This window comes from Nymphalis io, chromosome 21, assembly GCF_905147045.1.
Source record: "Nymphalis io chromosome 21, ilAglIoxx1.1, whole genome shotgun sequence".
NCBI lineage: Eukaryota > Metazoa > Arthropoda > Insecta > Lepidoptera > Nymphalidae > Nymphalis > Nymphalis io.
The window spans coordinates 1,101,560-1,119,715 of record NC_065908.1 but is presented as its reverse complement, the minus strand read 5'-3'; the positions used below and the strand labels follow the sequence as shown (position 1 = coordinate 1,119,715).

The 18,156-nt window shown below is 32.2% G+C and overlaps 1 protein-coding gene and 3 non-coding genes across 4 annotated transcripts in view; 3 read left to right on the top strand and 1 right to left on the bottom strand.

Annotated features, from left to right (window-relative positions):
• Positions 1-6,936: 6,936 nt before the first annotated feature.
• Positions 6,937-7,008, bottom strand: Trnad-guc (transfer RNA aspartic acid (anticodon GUC)). Its single transcript has one exon. It is a non-coding gene; the product is annotated as a tRNA-Asp (tRNA).
• A 438-nt stretch (positions 7,009-7,446) lies between these two features.
• Positions 7,447-7,520, top strand: Trnan-guu (transfer RNA asparagine (anticodon GUU)). Its single transcript has one exon. It is a non-coding gene; the product is annotated as a tRNA-Asn (tRNA).
• Positions 7,521-8,039: 519 nt separating this feature from the next.
• Trnay-gua (transfer RNA tyrosine (anticodon GUA)) lies at positions 8,040-8,127 on the top strand. Its single transcript is given in 2 exon segments — positions 8,040-8,076; positions 8,092-8,127. It is a non-coding gene; the product is annotated as a tRNA-Tyr (tRNA).
• Positions 8,128-15,156: 7,029 nt separating this feature from the next.
• LOC126776831 (alpha-N-acetylgalactosaminidase) overlaps positions 15,157-18,156 on the top strand; it is a 60,429-nt gene continuing 57,429 nt past the window's right edge. The window contains exon 1 of the mRNA XM_050499663.1: positions 15,157-15,305. The gene's annotated coding sequence lies outside the window, so the exon portion shown is untranslated. The remainder of the gene's footprint in view (positions 15,306-18,156) is intronic.

Sequence of the window (18,156 nt, the reverse complement as noted above, 5' to 3'; positions counted from 1 at the left end):
AAATCAGTGGCAATACAAGAAAATATGCCTAAAATATTGGCTAAAATATATTAAGAAGCAAAATGCTGTTAACATGTGCTGCGTTTCGGATGAAGTACTGCAACAAGTGTATCCACAAAGCCTTATCCCAATAGTGCCATATTTTCTGGGTGGTGAAACTGCTTAATGAAAAAGTCGTAAATGACGGTTATACACCTTCATAAATTTCCAATTAATGCCTATAATAAACGAATACATTTGCCATGCGTATGAAGTTAAATAATATAATAATAAGATTTCTTTACTTTATTATTTATTGTTGCTAGCAACTGCTTATATTAATATTATAAATTCTATACCTGCAAAGGCAAACCACAGAGTACATTAAAATGTATTTCACAAAAAGTTTTTAGTGTATTATATGATCTATGGTTTAGTGATTAGTTGATGATATAAGTTGCTTAAAAAAATAAATATAAATTGAAAATATAATGCAATCAACTTTTTTCCTTTTCTTTATCAATAAAATTAATAAATTTTATTTACACATTTTAAAGTTTTATGTAATGATATTTCATTATTAGTAAATAAATTACCATTTATTTGCTTTTATATAAAATTTAATTATTAATTAAGATAGGTCAATGGTCTTTTATGATGAACAAATATCTATGGATGTTATGACCATAAATATTGATTTACATTTGCGTAAGCAGCTCTATCTCTTTAACATTTTACCGGCTATAAAATACGAGATAAGAAAAATTATTTTTATCAGATTTAATGGGTGTAAATTTTTTTAAACGTTAAATACCTACATAGCTAACAGTTCATTCAGTTTATATTATTTACTTTTTTCGTACTAAGCCAACATGTACGTGTTACTTGGCGGTAGGGCTTTCAAGTCCATCTGGGTGAGTGAGCCATAACTACAGGCACAAGAGACATAAAATCTTAGTTCCCAAGATTGGTGACTCATCGCCGATGCAAATGTTTGTTAATATTTCTTAAAGAGCCAATGACTAGGGGCGGGTGTGATTGCTTGTTTTATATAACAAAAAAAAAACAGTGATTTCTCTCTTTCTACCGCCATTGATTTGTCATTCGAAAGAATAACATAATATTACTTAATTTATAACCCCAAACAACATATAAAGTGAAGTCGCTAAAGATTTTAATTAAGTTGAATATTGCAACACTCACATTTACTATAACGTTTAACAATAGATTGCGTAATTTTTTTTTCAATAACAAGTTAGTGTCGTGGGTACAGACTATGGTGGCCATTGTTCGGCCAATAATAACATTCCTAGCTACTAATGTTCTGTTAAATCTTTTTGATTTCGTTGGATTTGGTTCATATTTACAATTGTATTTTTTATAATAATATATTTATAATAATATTTAATAATAATAATATCCTGGGACATTTTTCACACACAACCATCTGATCCCAAATTAAGCTTGTACAGAGCTTGTACTATGGAAACCAGACAACTGATATAATACATACACTATTTTTCTTTAAATACATACTTATATAGATAATTACACCCAGACTCAGGACAAACAGACATGTTCATGCACACAAATATCTGTTCTGGGTGGGAATCGAACCCACAACCTTCGGCGTGAAAGGCAAGCATCCAACAACCACATCAACCGGCTCGTCATTAAGAAGCCTTGTGAATTAGATCGGATGTTTTTGTAATGAAAATAATTATGGTCTTATTATGACGTTTAGAGATATACCTATTTATTTGAATAATGAATCGTCTATGATTTCCAACCTTATTCCAGCCTGAGGAGAGTTTTTTTTTACGTTACAGGCGGGCGGACAAGCAAATGGGTCACCTGATGGTAAGTGGCCACCGCCGCTCATAGACATTGGCGATGTAAGAAATAATAACAATCCCTTACATTTCCAATGCGCCACCAACCTTGGGAACTAAGATGTTATGTCACTTGTGCCTGTAGTTACACTGCCTCACTCACCCGTCAAACGGAAACGCAACAATACTAAGTTTTGCTGTTTAGCGGCTGAATATCTGATGAGTGGGTGGCACCCACCCAGACGGGCCTGCACAAAGCCCCACCGGTTCTATAATTGCAATATAACCATCACGTGTAATTCAAAATCTGTTTTATTTGGTATTGCCGTGTCCTGTATTGTATGATTATTTTATTATGAAACAAAAGTTACGTTAAGTGTTGTCTATTGACGTGATGAGATTAAGGTCAAATTTTTGTGCAACGTTTTTATGTGTTACGTTTAAGTGAAACGATAATAACGCAAAAAATTACGTCAAGACCCAACTGTAGTTTTTTCGATACCTTTCATAGCTTAATGGGAAGGCAAATCTGATGCAATCGGAATTAGTTCAGGCCAGGACCGACTTGCTTAATAATTTTTTAACGCCCGACCCAGGGCTTGAATCCAGGACCTCAGGATCTGCAGCTTGCCGTCATTACTTACATGATGACATTCTTTACATGTAGGGGAGAGCTTAGGATTGATTATATCAAACGATTATGTCATCCAATACATGACCCTGCTCTATAGCTGCAGGCAACTTGCAAATATGCACCTATTTAAATTAATGGTATACAATCAATTATTGCATTTTAATTATGTTAAATAACAGCTTTAATTATGTTAAATACAAGATAAATTATAAACACAATTAAAGCACATGAAAATTCAGTGATGCTTGATATGTCGTAATCAGCAATAAAAAGTTAAGGTATAATTCTGTTTTTACAGTAAATAAACAGCCTCACTGGTGGTAGAGCTTTGTGCAAGCTCGTCTGGGTAGGTACCACCCACTCATCAGATATTCTACCGCAAAACAGCAGTACTTGGTATTGTTGTGTTCCGGTTTTAATGGTGAATGAGCCAGTGTAATTACAGGCACAAGGGACATAACATCTTAGTTCCCAAGGTCTGTGACGCATTGGTGATGTAAGCAATGGTTAACATTTCTTACAATGCCAATGTGTATGGGCGTTGGTGATCGCGTTGGTGACCGTATGCTCGTCCGCTTTCCTATTCTATAAAAAAGGCGGTTATAATCCCAATGCTGTGCTGGCTTTTTTATTGGGGAAGGCTTACAACGGACTCCACCACGTTGTACTTCGTCATGCAAGTCACTCGTTAGTCTACCCTATATTGCTAGATTTTTGCATCAAGAAATTCTCGCAAACATGGAAAGTTCAGGTCGTGTGGATGCCCTCCAGTCGAACTATGTTTATTTGGGCACGGGAGCATATGTGATACATAAATGTGTAAGTGCACGCACTCCTGTTTACTTATTTAGGTACTGTTATGTGCTAAGTCTCTAAGAAGACCACTGAGGTCAAAACTCGAATAAATTAGTTTACATAACGAATAAACGAAACTCTTTATAATATTAGTATGATTTCAAGGAAGTGAATGGCTCGGGCCAAAGGTGCTCCAGTTTCGCTGCCCTCTTAAAAGGTGAAGGACAATTTTAACTGAACTGGCTAAAGTAGCGTAACCTCAAAAATGAAGATAAACATTTTTATAAGAAAATTGACTCTACATACATCATGTTATTTACAGCGAGAACTTGATGTTATTAAGTTAATATAAATAAAACAGTTCATACGAATTCTTTATACAGGGTTAGAGGGTAATATGTCACGATCCTTTTAAAGGGTTATAGTTCAGGACAATATCTATCAAATGACCCCCAAAATGCTTATGCAAAAGTGTATCGTTTTCGAGTTATTAATTTTTTAATATTTTTTTTATTTAAAGGATGTTTAAGATTCTAAAATTCAATAAAAAAAAAATCAACGTATTTTCCCTATTTTTTTTTGTATTGCTTGCTAGGGTACATCCTAGTTAATAATAACCAGTTATAAAACAAAAACAATCTTCAAGCATTTTTAAATTACAGATCCAAAACTGTACAACTTTTCGATTTTTAATTTTGATTCTTTAAGTTACTCGCAATTTTTTTGTAAAAATCACTATGGCTCTTATCGTGCGGATCATTTTAAAAACATCTGCGTTTCCTTAGCTATCCATCGGTACATAAAAAGTACAGTAACAATCATAAACTCAGGAGAAAATTAGATAACAAAGAGACCAGGTAGGAAATTCTAAGAAATGCTATTGTTAAGAAATTAAATCTGGATCAAAGACAAAAGGACCTCAACGCAAAGTAGTTAAAGATTATTTTTAATAGGGGTAATAGGTAAAAAAGGAGAGATAAACCAGAGCTGTCATTGCAATTTTGAATTTAAATCAAAAACAAAATACTTAATCTTTTTAGTTACTTCATACTTTCGAAATTACACTGTTTATTATTCCTAATTCGTGTTCAAAATGAGATCCCCTATTTCGTATACAAATACGCATTCTTTTTCTTAATTCACTTTTTACTACAACACTACTCAAGCTATGTCGAATAGAATTTGCAGCATTCATTATTCTTGTTTTGAGTTCTTCAATTGTTTGTACTGGTGAAACATCATAAACCAGGCTTTTCATATGCCCCCAGACATAATAGTCCATCGGAGTCAAATCTGGACTTCTCGCTGGCCATGGGATTGGTCCTCCTCTGCCAATCCATCTATTACGATAATTGCTGTTTAGCCACTGTCTTACGGACATTCGAAAGTGTGCGGGGCAACCATCATGCTGGAATATCATTCTCTGCCTAAGTTTCAGCGAAACATTTTCGAGTAACTCATGCAGGATTTCTCTAAGCAAGCTTTCATAACTTTCACCATTTAAGTTATCAGGTAGGAAATGTGGCCCAATAAGATTATCATTGATAATCCCCATCCAGACGTTTACCGAGAAACGTCTTTGGGAACCGCTTAATCGCTTTTTGTGAGGGTTTCCCTGTTCTTTTTGAGACCAATATCGAATATTGTGGTAGTTAGTAATACCATCTTTGTCAAACTTTGACTCGTCTGTCCATAAAATTTTTCTCAAAAAATTGGGATTTTCTGCATCACAGTGTAGCATAAATCGGCAAAAATCTAAACGTCTTGCAGGATCTCCTTCTTCAATCACGTGTACGGGTGTGTAATGATAGGGATACAATCCAGCCGCGTGGACAGTAAACCAGACTCTCCATTGAGATACGCCCAGTCGGTTTGCCACAATATTGGTGGAAACTGTAGGGTCCTCTCGAAAATGACGAATAATTTCTTAACAATAGCATTTCTTAGAATTTCCTACCTGGTCTCTTTGTTATCTAATTTTCTCCTGAGTTTATGATTGTTACTGTACTTTTTATGTACCGATGGATAGCTAAGGAAACGCAGATGTTTTTAAAATGATCCGCACGATAAGAGCCATAGTGATTTTTACAAAAAAATTGCGAGTAACTTAAAGAATCAAAATTAAAAATCGAAAAGTTGTACAGTTTTGGATCTGTAATTTAAAAATGCTTGAAGATTGTTTTTGTTTTATAACTGGTTATTATTAACTAGGATGTACCCTAGCAAGAAATACAAAAAAAATAGGGAAAATACGTTGATTTTTTTTTATTGAATTTTAGAATCTTAAACATCCTTTAAATAAAAAAAATATTAAAAAATTAATAACTCGAAAACGATACACTTTTGCATAAGCATTTTGGGGGTCATTTGATAGCTATTGTCCTGAACTATAACCCTTTAAAAGGATCGTGACATATTACCCTGTAACCCTGTATATATGTGTAATACCGGTTAATGACGAGCCGGTTGCCGTGGTTGGTAGATACTTGTCTTTCACGCCGAAGGTTGTGAGTTCGATTCCCACCCAGGACAAACATTTGTGTGCATGAACATGTCTGTTTGTCCTGAGTCTGGGTGTAATTATCTATATAAGTATGTATTTACAAAAGAAAAATAGTATATGTAGTATATCGGTTGTCTGGTTTCCACAGTACAAGCTCTGCATTGTTTGGGATCAGATGTCCGTGTGTGAATACTGTCCCAGGATATTATTATTATTATTATTATATTATAATGAAAGTATAACCTGAAATATCCATTGCATGTAATCTTGATTTTACCTCTTATTTATTTTTATTTCTTTTGGTGTGTTGGGTGAAGCTTAATGATAAAGCCTGTCTTTTATACGGATTACGGGTATCATTTATTTGGTAACTTGGTAGTAGGGCTTTGTGTATACCAGTCTGGGTAGGTATTCATTCGTCACATATTCTACCGCAGTACGTTTTTAACGGGGAGTGTGAGATTGTAACTAAAGGCACAAGGGACATAATATCTTAGTTCCCAAAGTTCTTGGCACATTTGTAAATTTTTCATAAAAACCAAATGTCTATGGGCGGTGGTGACTACTTACCATCAGGTTACCTTTATGCTAATCAGCCTTCATATTTTATTATATAATATATTAAATATTACATTTAAAAAGCATACAAGTATTTAAGTATAAAATAAATTGTCTGAAAAATAATAAAATTATGAGTTATAACGTTTGGGCTTCTGTCTCGTAAGGTCAATACGAACAAAGATACGTGAACTTGTGCAATTTTAAGGGTGTGGTCGGCTCTGAGCTGGAATGTCGAATGTTTTATAAAAGTTTATATTCCTATCGTTAGTTTCGACGTCATGAATCAATAGCCGCAAATAAACGTATATTAAATTACGAGTACATTAATTTCACGTTTGTCACGTCACAAATTATCACATGCTAGTTTCCGCCCGCTTCTAACGCGTGTGTTGTAGGTAGCCCTTTTATTAGATCAGGGTTAAGCTATTTCTATTCAAAATCCAACATTCAAACATACAAATTTAAAATATTATTAGGATTTGATTACAATATATATGACAATAATTTGTCCTGATTAGTTATTTCGATCATTTGTTGTTCAAGAATAATAATACTTTTAAATATGTTTTTAGATAAATTTAATAAAATAAAATAAACAAAATTAAATAATATAAAAAAAAAAAATAAATAAACTCCCCGGCGGGGAATCGAACCCCGGTCTCCCGCGTGACAGGCGGGGATACTTACCACTATACTACCGAGGACGACAAGTAGTATAGTGAAATAGTGCATTACATTTTGTAAAACACAATTTCTATAAAGCAGTTGGTTTCTTTGAATAGGTGGCTGTTATATCGATCAATATAAGTACAAAATTTATAAACATCATAAGCTAACGTATATATCTTTTAAAATTAGTAATAAAGGTATCGATATTTGTATCATGAAAAAAGTACTGGGAGAAAAATGTGAACAAAAAATAGCTTAATTTCAACTAATCACGATTTTAATTGGTACTAAATATTATCGTTCTCTTAGCATTTATTATATTTTCTAAAAACAGTATCTGAATTTTTACCGATTTTAAAAAAAGAGGAGTCATCGATTTGATTTTTATCAGATTCAGATTGCTAGTTTACTAAGGCTATAATTTACCAAGCTTATGTAAAATTAGATAACCAATTTCGCATTAATACTCATCTGCCTCCGTGGCGCAATTGGCTAGCGCGTTCGGCTGTTAACCGAAAGGTTGGTGGTTCGAGCCCACCCGGGGGCGGCTTCTTTTTATAGTTTTTTTATATTGTATTTGTGTTTGTATTTTTTATTTTAATTCAAATATAATTTTATAAACATGGCGCTGCACATTTTATAAAAATAAAAACGTGTATAATTCCGTAAGAACCCTTTTTATTAAATTCGGTTGGACAATATTAAAATATAAAACCGAAAAATTTTTTTAAGTGTAACGCTTATTTATATTATATTTCGTATTATTATTATATACTATATATATATTTTACATTTTTTTTAATTTATAATTATAATTGAACAAACCTAATTATATTAATAAAAAAACATGATAAGAGTAATCTAAAACTAAAATAAAAACAAACTATACATTACAAATTTATAGAAAAAAAAACACGCCGTCTAATAGATTGTCCTGTGGCATTGTACCTAAGTCACTAGCACTATTTTCTCTCTGCGCCGCTAGACTAAATAAGCGCCAACTCTTGGGTCACCAGAACATTGTAATGCTTATTATATGTTTAATATTTTCAATATAAGAAATCAACCTTCGATAGCTCAGTTGGTAGAGCGGTGGACTGTAGAGTATAATAGCTGATATCCATAGGTCGCTGGTTCAAATCCGGCTCGAAGGAGATTTTTTATTTTAAAGCGTTTTAATTTAATTGTCAAGAAATAACATTGTTTCGTTTTTATATATTTTGACTGTTTTCTTTCTAGAAGCAAATATTATATATAAGACTTATAACATAAAAAAATATGTAGCAAGTGAATGACAAATAAAATTAAATATATATAATTATTATATATAAATATCATTTTATGTACTAAACTTAAGATTGTATTATTTATTATTTCTTAAATATATAACATCCCCCCGCATCCCCCCCGGTCGTTTGGTGATGACTTGTTTATTTTTCGCTTATTATACAGTAGTTATTTATTATTATTACCTTTGATTTGCCGTTGCTAGTTTTACCTTTAACGTATAAAAAAGATAATCTTAATGTCAAATATTAAAAAAAAAAATAAACCAAATATTGTTTCAGAATTTTAAAATGTTTCCCTTCATCGCAACTTGAAGACTCAAGTGGTGCGATCCGTATTTAAACCAGCAAGAATAAATAAAGATTATTTCTTATAATATATACAATAATATATTTACTTATAGCCTATTCCTGTCAAAAGAGGAGCTAAAACAAATAAACAAATAAATTGAAGTGATATAATTGGTAAAGATCTTGAACTATCTATTAATATAATGGATCCGTGAATAGTGTCTTTAATGTATGCAAAGTTGATATCAACTTTGGCAGTAAAATTAAAATGGATATATGTGGTCAAGTGGAATTGTGACGTTTAAAATATAGCAGAGCTATTCGCAAATCGCATGGAATACGTAAATCTAAGGTTTGTTTATCTTTACTCGCACTACTTTCAGATCGGAATGGGCTATATATATTTGTACAATTAGTTTTTGCCCAGTGGTTGAATTCGACCATAACATCTTCTACCAACTCTAAGCACTAATATAAACGATGATATATTTTTATTTATATATTAATTAATTAATTTATATAACGCTTAAGCTCTTCAGTAAATATTAAACAACAAAAAAAAAAAAAAGAAAATCAATAGACAAATAGGAACATAATGTTTCTGAACTGTTTTACCGTTGTCTATTTATTGTGTGTGTGAGTGAATGAGTGAATGACTTTGGTGTTAAATCCTTACTAATATTATAAATGCGAGTGTTATTTGTTTATTTGTTTGTTATCTTTTCATGTCTTAACTACTTAGCAGATTGTCATGAAATTTTTCATACAAATTGTTAATGGCACAATGATGGCACAGAGAACCTCTACTAAAACTAGCATATAAATATTAACAAAAAATCATAATATTCAAAAAATTCGTATTGTACTTTAGAACGTAAATGATAAACTTTGATTTATTACGAAAAGCTTTTTTTTGTTTTTCTCTTCTTTATCTTGAACCGACTATGTTTTAAATAGCATAATTTCATGAATTTAAGAATAAAAATTAAAAATTGCACTCGTTAAAGTGATCAAATGTATAAACACTATGCGCTGGGTGTAGTCAACTGCCTTGAATTTAATATACGCTTTCCTTTCTAAACGCAAATGCCTTGTGGGAAATAATCCGGCTCATTGGAAACACGCAAAACAGATACATTTACGTATATTAAAATGTTTATAATATTTCGTTATTTGGTATTGATTTCTAAATGACAAAATGGCGCCTCATAAGTTGACAACTGTAGCTGAAGTAAGAAGTAAGTTGAAGAAAATATATATTTTTAAAGAGATAATAAATTTTTAATAAAACTATTGCTATTTTAATAAATAATTAAATATTTCCAGTTCACTCACTCACTTTATATGTTGTTGGTGTTTCATTATGAATACATAAAGAAAATAACTTGTAATCCACTGCTGGGCAAAGGTCTCACCTTCTTGAGTCGGGAGGAAGAAGGCTTAAAGATTATTCTACCACGCTGATCCAATGAATCGTTTGATTATACGTGGTACAGTTTGAGTTGTGATCCGATTATTCCAACACATGCTGTCAGTCCTGGCAATTTTTTTTATAGGTTATAATTATATATTATTATGAGTTTAGTAGTTTTATCAGTTTCACAAAGGCCCACCACGAAGTAAATATGGTGCAGTGGATAACCGCAGTATCACCACCGTGGGAAGCCACCTTAACTGTAATTTAAATTATTTACAAGAATACCAGAATGTTATAAAATGATATAATATATATTGCAAATTATTTTCTTATTGTAAAAATATATGTATGTTAACTACATTTATTTAAATCGCGCTAGTTAGGTTTTAAACAGTGACTTATCGCCCCCTAAGCTTTACGCTTGATAGGATATATAAATATTTAGTAATTCGTTGAAAACCAACATTGCTATTTATTTTTAAATAATATAAGTAATTACTACTTACAATTTCCTATTATATTGTAGTTTTGAAATTCTAGAAGCAGTAGTTGTAGAAATAAACAGCCCAAAGTTTCGAAAATGGTGACATTTAAAGAGGTGCTTCTTAGACCTGAATTATAGTCTTTCCAGTCATATTGTCTTGGATTCGTGTATTCCAAACATTTCAGAAAAAATAGATTCTTCTGAAAATTAAATAATATTAATTTTAATAATAAGTAAGGTTTTATGTTATTAATAATAATAATAATATCCTGGGACATTTTTCACACGGTCACGGCCATCTGATCCCAAATTAAGCTTGTACAGACCTTGTACTATGGAAACCAGACAACTGATATACTACATATACTATTTTTCTTTTGTAAGCACATACTTATAAAGATAATTCCACCCAGACTCAGTTCATGCACACAAATATCTGTCCTGGGTGGAAATCGAACCCACAACCTTCGGCGTGAAAGGCAAGCATGCACCAATCACGCCAACCGGCTCGGCTCGGCTATTAAATATCTATAAAATCTTTTTAATAATTAATAGTTTTAAAAATGACATTGCTAGCATAAAAATCAAGAATAGAGACGTGGCTTCGAGAATAGGTACTAATAGCATCTATGAATATTAATGAAATTATATATAACCTTTGGGTTTTGGCCAGACCAAAACTATATATATATCACGGGAACCCTACATTTTTCCCGGATAAAAAGTAGCTGATGTAATTCTTCGATCCCTAAACTACCACTATTCAAAAAATCATGTCGATAACTTGCTCTGTGAAAAAAATGATCTATCCTACGCGAACCGTACATTTTTCTAGTTGAAAAATAGCCTATATGCCTATGCGTTGTTGAGTACCAAACATCTATCCAAACGGAGCCATTTATAATTTTAGTAATTATGTAAAACAAAACAAAAAATAAACTCCAAAAATCGCACATATACAGATTCAGTTAATAATTAAGAAAATAAAAGTTATGCTTATTTAATCAATTTATTGCATCAACATTTATGCAAAATATATAAAACCTATTTTGTGTCGAATTCAGTTATAAATCGGAATATGTTAAATTATGCAATAACAGAACTGTCATCAGAGGTCAATAACCCGATATATTTAAATTTATTTCGTAGCTTATAATATAACCGACCCGTTTCTGCCATTAATTATTTCATTTTATTTCATTAGTCTAACGGTTGTTAGTATACTTGTTAATAAATTAAATTCTTATTTAAAATTATAGTTATGGTGGCTTTCCACGGTACGTAATACTGCAGTGATCCGATGTAGCACATTTACAAGGTGGCATGATTTTGTGCAAGCCAGCAAGGGTTAGCAAGCAAAGGTAGGTACCACCCACTCATCACATATTATTCTGCTGCTAAATAACAATAATAAATATAAATAAATTTGCGTTCTAGTTTGAAGGGTGAGTGGTGAGTGAGCCAGTGTAACTACAGGCACGAAATAACAGTTCCCAAGGTTGGTTTGACATTGGCTATGTAAGGAATGCTTTATATTGGTTACCACTTACCATCAAGTGCCATTTGCAAATCTGTCTACTTATTTTATACAAAAAAAATGTAATCTTCGAAACAAATAATGTTCAAATGTCTACAACATAGCATTATTTAAATGAAAAAAATATATAATCTGAACTAAAATATACATTTAAAATAACTTATATGAAAGGCGAATACAGGTCAGTTTTGTTGTTTTGCGTATGCAAATAAAAATGTTTGTAATTTCGACACGAAACTGTAACGTTAATACATGACCTTGCTTCTTATGTGTTGGGTAAGATAGACATTACCCCATCACAGAAATACATTATTTACTAACTCTGGCCCGCGTGCTCACTTTCATTCGATAGCGATGACGTTAACTGCGATTTGTATGGAATCTGATTGTTGTCACTAGATGGCGCTATTTTTAATTTCTTACAAATCGTAGTTAAAGTAAAAACTAGACATACTGATAAAATTATGCCTATATACTTTCGTCTTGAACTAGCTTATAAAGGTACAGATTCCAAGATAATCTGTTCAAATTCAGAGTGAGATTGTCAAGAAGCTCTTAGTAACTGGAAATAGGAAGTTAGCAGTGTGACGTCAAAGTCTTGCAGCTTATTTCTCTCAGGTCATGCGCAGATGTCTAGTCTTTAAGATTCGCCACCATGATTGAAATTCGTTCAGGAATACCTAAATCTTTATTAATTGTCAAAATTTACAGTAATATGTTGACACTGTTGTTTATTACATTGTCGGTCATTACTTATAAACGTTATTTAGCGGAGGATTAGTTAAACAACGCTGTGTCTTCTTCTTTCGGTTGTGAGATCAATAATGACAGAAAGAAATCATTGTTTAACTAAACAGCCACTAAGTAACGATGTACAAGTAAGACCGTTAGTTTTTACCATTTTATATTAATAATATTATTGCCTTGTTCACGTGTATTATTCAGATAAAAAAGTAGCCAATGCCACATAAATTATATACGTCGATCACTTGCAGCTATTACTGTTGAGAAAAACAATAAACGCGCTTTCGCATTGATAACGTTAATAAGAATGATTAGTAACGATTACTGATATTTTTAATTAGTAAAATAAGCAAAATTTGTATACTATAGGAATAGTCTGTAAATGTCCCACTGCTGGGCCTCCCTCCTTTTTTTGAGGACAAAGTTTGGAGCATTTTTCCACCACGCAGCTCCAGTGCGGGTTGGTGGAATACACATATGGCAGGATTTTAGTGAAATTAGACACACGCAGGTTGTAACGCATAATTATAATGTATAATTCATCTCATGCTTGACGGTGAAGAAAAATAATGGATTGAAATATTTCATTAGACCGCTAATATTTTAAGTTTCTGTGGGCACTAAATGAAGTATATAGTAAGTAAATAAGAATAAATAAAATCTGATTTTGTCAAACTTCTTCTTCTTCTTCGAGTGCCACTCCGACTAGCAAAGGTTGGCAGTCAGCAAACAAATGTATGTATTTAACAGAGAATTTTATTTTTCAAAGTGTTACTATACCATGTATTTATTTGAATGGGATCTATAGCTACAATTCCTACAGTTCTACACGCCATAGCTGTCAGGGAATTTTTTCCCAAATTGAGAAGAATCGATCCTTAGCTCCTCGGGACTTATTCGATATACATACGAATCGAAATAATTTTTTTGGGAGACATAACTTTATAAGTTAACTATAAAAGCAATTTATCAAATTAACGACAAATGAAAAATGACGATTCCCTTGTAATGTCTATAGCTCTACGCAATCTGTGATAGCGGCAGAACACGTAAGACATCCGGTAAAGCACACCACGACTTATCCGACGCTTGCGGGCTATTTACGCAATTCCTACCAGAACAGTTCTAAATAGGATTATTGGATTGAGTAATCATATGAGGTTTCCTTAAACCGATACGTTAAAAATACTCTTTAAATATAAGCAAGGGTACGTTCATTCATCACTTATTCTACCGCCAAACGACAATAGTTAGTACCGTTGCGTTCCGGTTTGATGGATGAGCCAGTGTAATCATAGTTCCCAAGCTTGGTGTCACATGTTAGGTGTGGTTAATATTTCTATTGTCTATGGGCAATGGTGACCATTTATCATCAGGAGGCTCATTTACACGAGAAAATCTGCATAAATTATTTAAAAAAACAAAATCTCGAAATCGATTGTCGAATAAAATCTCTCGATTTGCACTGAAAGTCGTAAACATTAAACAACGCTCCGTAATTTCAAATTATATAAATCCATTCTATAAATAATTTAATAGCTGAGAAATAACTCAAAACAATATTATGAAGACTGAATTAATTTAAATATAAATCTAAGACACGGATCTATGGTTTTTTTTTATTTAATACATTATTTTCTACACACGTAATTCCCCGAAAATAGTAAAAAATTGCTATAACTCACGTTATATTATTCTTCATGATAAATTGTGTTAACATTTGTTGAGATTAGTAAAGAAAAAACCGAAAAAAGAGTTCCCACTGCTGTGCTGGGCGATTCCGTTTTGAGGAGAAGGTTCGATTCAGAGAGAATTGATTCATGTCTCCTCACGATGTTTTCTTTCCCCGCCTAGAACGAGATGAATTATAAACGCAAATTAAGCATACGAAAATTTAGTGATATTTGCCTGGGCTCGAAACCACAATCTTCTTTCAAGATTCAGGCGTTCTACCTACTTGGCCATCTCAGTTAATAGAGGTTATAACAAAAATGATTTATTGTCATGAATAAATATGTTAGAACTAATTGATTGAGAGAAAAATAAAGAGAAATTCATCTAAACTCTCAAATTGTCTTTAATAAATGTTTAAAGAAAAAACATGCTAAGAAAATGAACGAATGCATTGTAAATATATTTCCCTGAAGCTATTTATTGTCGTTCAAAGTATTCGTTAACATTTCGTGCGTGATCTGATTCACGATCATTGAACAAAAATAGCATAAATAATATTAAAAAAATAAGATATACATTGCTCGTTTTGCTTGCGAAATTATAACCCATTCAATTGATACTCGGTAATAGTATGTTTGGCGATTAAAGTTTTCGAAATCAGAATGTAAGGAACGGGTTCAGTCGCGACCTGCGTTGACCGATGCGCAAAGAACTTGCCGCGAACGATTCGTCGATCAGTCGACGTTTCGTATGGAACGCGACTGCACGCGCCTAAATTTATCCACAGCCGTTCATTCAAATTCCGAACTGTGTTTCGAAAAACGAAGTGGCGAGTTGTGTGAAAAAAAAATTAACGGATTTTTTAATTTGAAATTCGGCGTGTTTTCGTCTTCTTTACGGTAAGTGAAAATATTTATAAATAAGATATTATCACGATATTGCGTGCAATAGTTGCGTAGAATAAACAGTTTCGTTTTCTTACGTATTACTATTCTATATTACTTTGTTATTATATTTGTAATAATAAAATACTTACTGTTTTATTAAGAAAAAATATTATATCGAATTAATGTTACAAACAAGGCTGGGAATGCAATTACATCTTAATCTAAACATTATTGTTTAAATTTTATTGTATGTAAATAGAAATATTAATAATAATAATATATACACAAATATGTTAAAATATTGAGAACAATAAAATTAATTGCGGAAAACATTAAAAAAATCGAATACTTAATCGGTTAATTTATATATCAATTAAATATTTCAAAAATCATTAGCACAATGAAATAGAAAATTATAATAAATATTACAAAATGATATGAATATTAAATGACCATAAATGAATTAATAAAAATTAATAAATTTAAATATATTTAAGTCAATATATAGAAATCGATGTCTCTAAGAAATCTACTTATAAATAATTTGTTAATATCTGTATAATTATTTTTTATTATAATATAAATACTCTAAATTGTTTTATTAATAATTGTTAAATGGAAAAAAGTTATAGCATTGACGATTTCTTTAAAATGCACTGTATTACCTGTCCACTTAATATGTGCGATAGAAAAGATATCAACGCTATACTCGCACACGCGTGCGCGTTACCTAATAGTCGAATAAGGTTTTGTTGTTGCTACTTGAAATTGTATTTTAATTAAAATGTTAAACTATTGCATATTTATTCATATAATCTAACTATTGCTTGCCAAATTATCTATATGTATATTAAACATTAATTATTCTTTTAAATTATATATAATAATAATAATATCCTAGGACATTTTACACGGCCATCTGATCCCAAATTAAGCTTGTACAAAGCTTGTGCTATGGAAACCAGACAACTGATATACTACATATACTACTTTTCTTTTGTAAAAACTTATATAGATAATAACATCCAGACTCAGGACAAACAGACATGTTCATGCACACAAATGTCTATCCTGGGTGGGAATCGAACCCACAACCTTCGGCGTGAAAGGCAAGTGTTCTACCAACCGGCTCGTTAAACATATATATAAAGATTTATATACATCATTTAATTTGAATATTACTTATAGTTTTAGTGTGTCGACATATAAAATTTTGCATTTATAATATTTATTAATTATCGATAAATTTGATTTGATTTTTTTTTTGATGTCTTACCAGTTTACAGAATATCTGGAAAATGTCTGCTTATGAAACAGCTATGCATGTTTCGCTTCTCTTGTGATATAATTAACATCATGGATAAACTCACATGAAACAAAAAGTAGAACAATAGTAGGTTAGCATAGTGCTGTTTTAAGCACTAAGGGGTTTCACCTGGGAACTCTTCCTAGAGAATGGAGGCCCGCATAGGCGGGCCGGCCGTCAGAGCGTCGGTAGCATGCGAAAGCGATCCCGTGGCGCTCCTCGTTAAGACGGAAAGGGTACCGCTAGTTTTTAGTGGGTATTCCGATGTTCGGGGCGCACTCGGCGCCTTGGACACCGGCGAACCTCACATCCCCCCCCCACTGTTCCCGTGGGGGAAACGCGTAACGCGTTTTTCCAGCGTTAAAAAAATAAAGTGCTGCTTTAAACACCATTACCTTAAACCACCTTCTATTTATAAACAGATTAAGTTGTTTTTTTTAATCAATACTTTCATTGTCTTCTTAGTTATATAATACTGTAGCTTATATTAAAACTTACGTTCTTTTTACATGTATAATATAATTGTTACTTACTGACGTAATTCGACGACATCCCGATAACTTTTGATCAAATTATTTTATAAATATATATATCATTATCAAAATTAGTAACACGTTTTTAAGAAAATGAAAACAATTAACACTTTGGATTACTTAGGTACTAATTACCTACGACTGTATTAGTACGCTTAATTACATAAAACAATTTGAACACAAAAAAACCGACTTCCAATAATACTGTGACTGTGAAAGAAATATCCGAGAAATAGTTATCATTGAGGAGTTCCGGTGGCTATCTGTGGTCTTAAACATTAGGTCCACTTCATGAAATGATACTTTCTGAATGCAATAACTTGTTAATGAAAATACTGAAACCTTTGTATACCTATAATATTTGAAGAATCTCCTTAATTCCGCATGTATCCCATTATTAGAACTTGATTTTGGTTCAATAATAATAAACGTTGCTTAGCAGGTGATAAGTTAGACAATGCTGTGTCTTCTTCTTTTAAATGTCAAATCAATAATGACAGAAAGGGATAAATCAGTGTTTAACTAAGATCCTCCTTCAGACCAATTTCGGCCACGGCGGCCAATCTCAAGAGAGATTAGCCAACTGCACAGGAGACATAGTGCACAAGTGTGTGCGCAAACACAGGTGCTCTCATAATCCGACGGGATGGCAATCCGACACGACCGGAAAGATTTCAGGCGCAGGACCAACGACTTTACGTGCTTTCCGAGGCACAAGAGTGTACATACTTCCAACTTCCAGACCCCGGGAATTTTCTGACAGAAAAACCCAATAACTTTTTACTGGCCCGTCTTGAGAATTGAACCCAGGGCTTCTGGTTCAGCGGCCTTATATCTAAAAGTGCTTGAATTATTAAAACCCTTAAATACAAAAAATAAATATTATATTTTTTTTGTGTATGTATTTATAGATGTAAAACTTATATTATTATTCAAATAAAAATAACATTTTGACAGTAAATAATAGTTTAGAAACTATTACAACAGCGTAGGTTGAATAACATTAAACAGCTCCATGTAATTT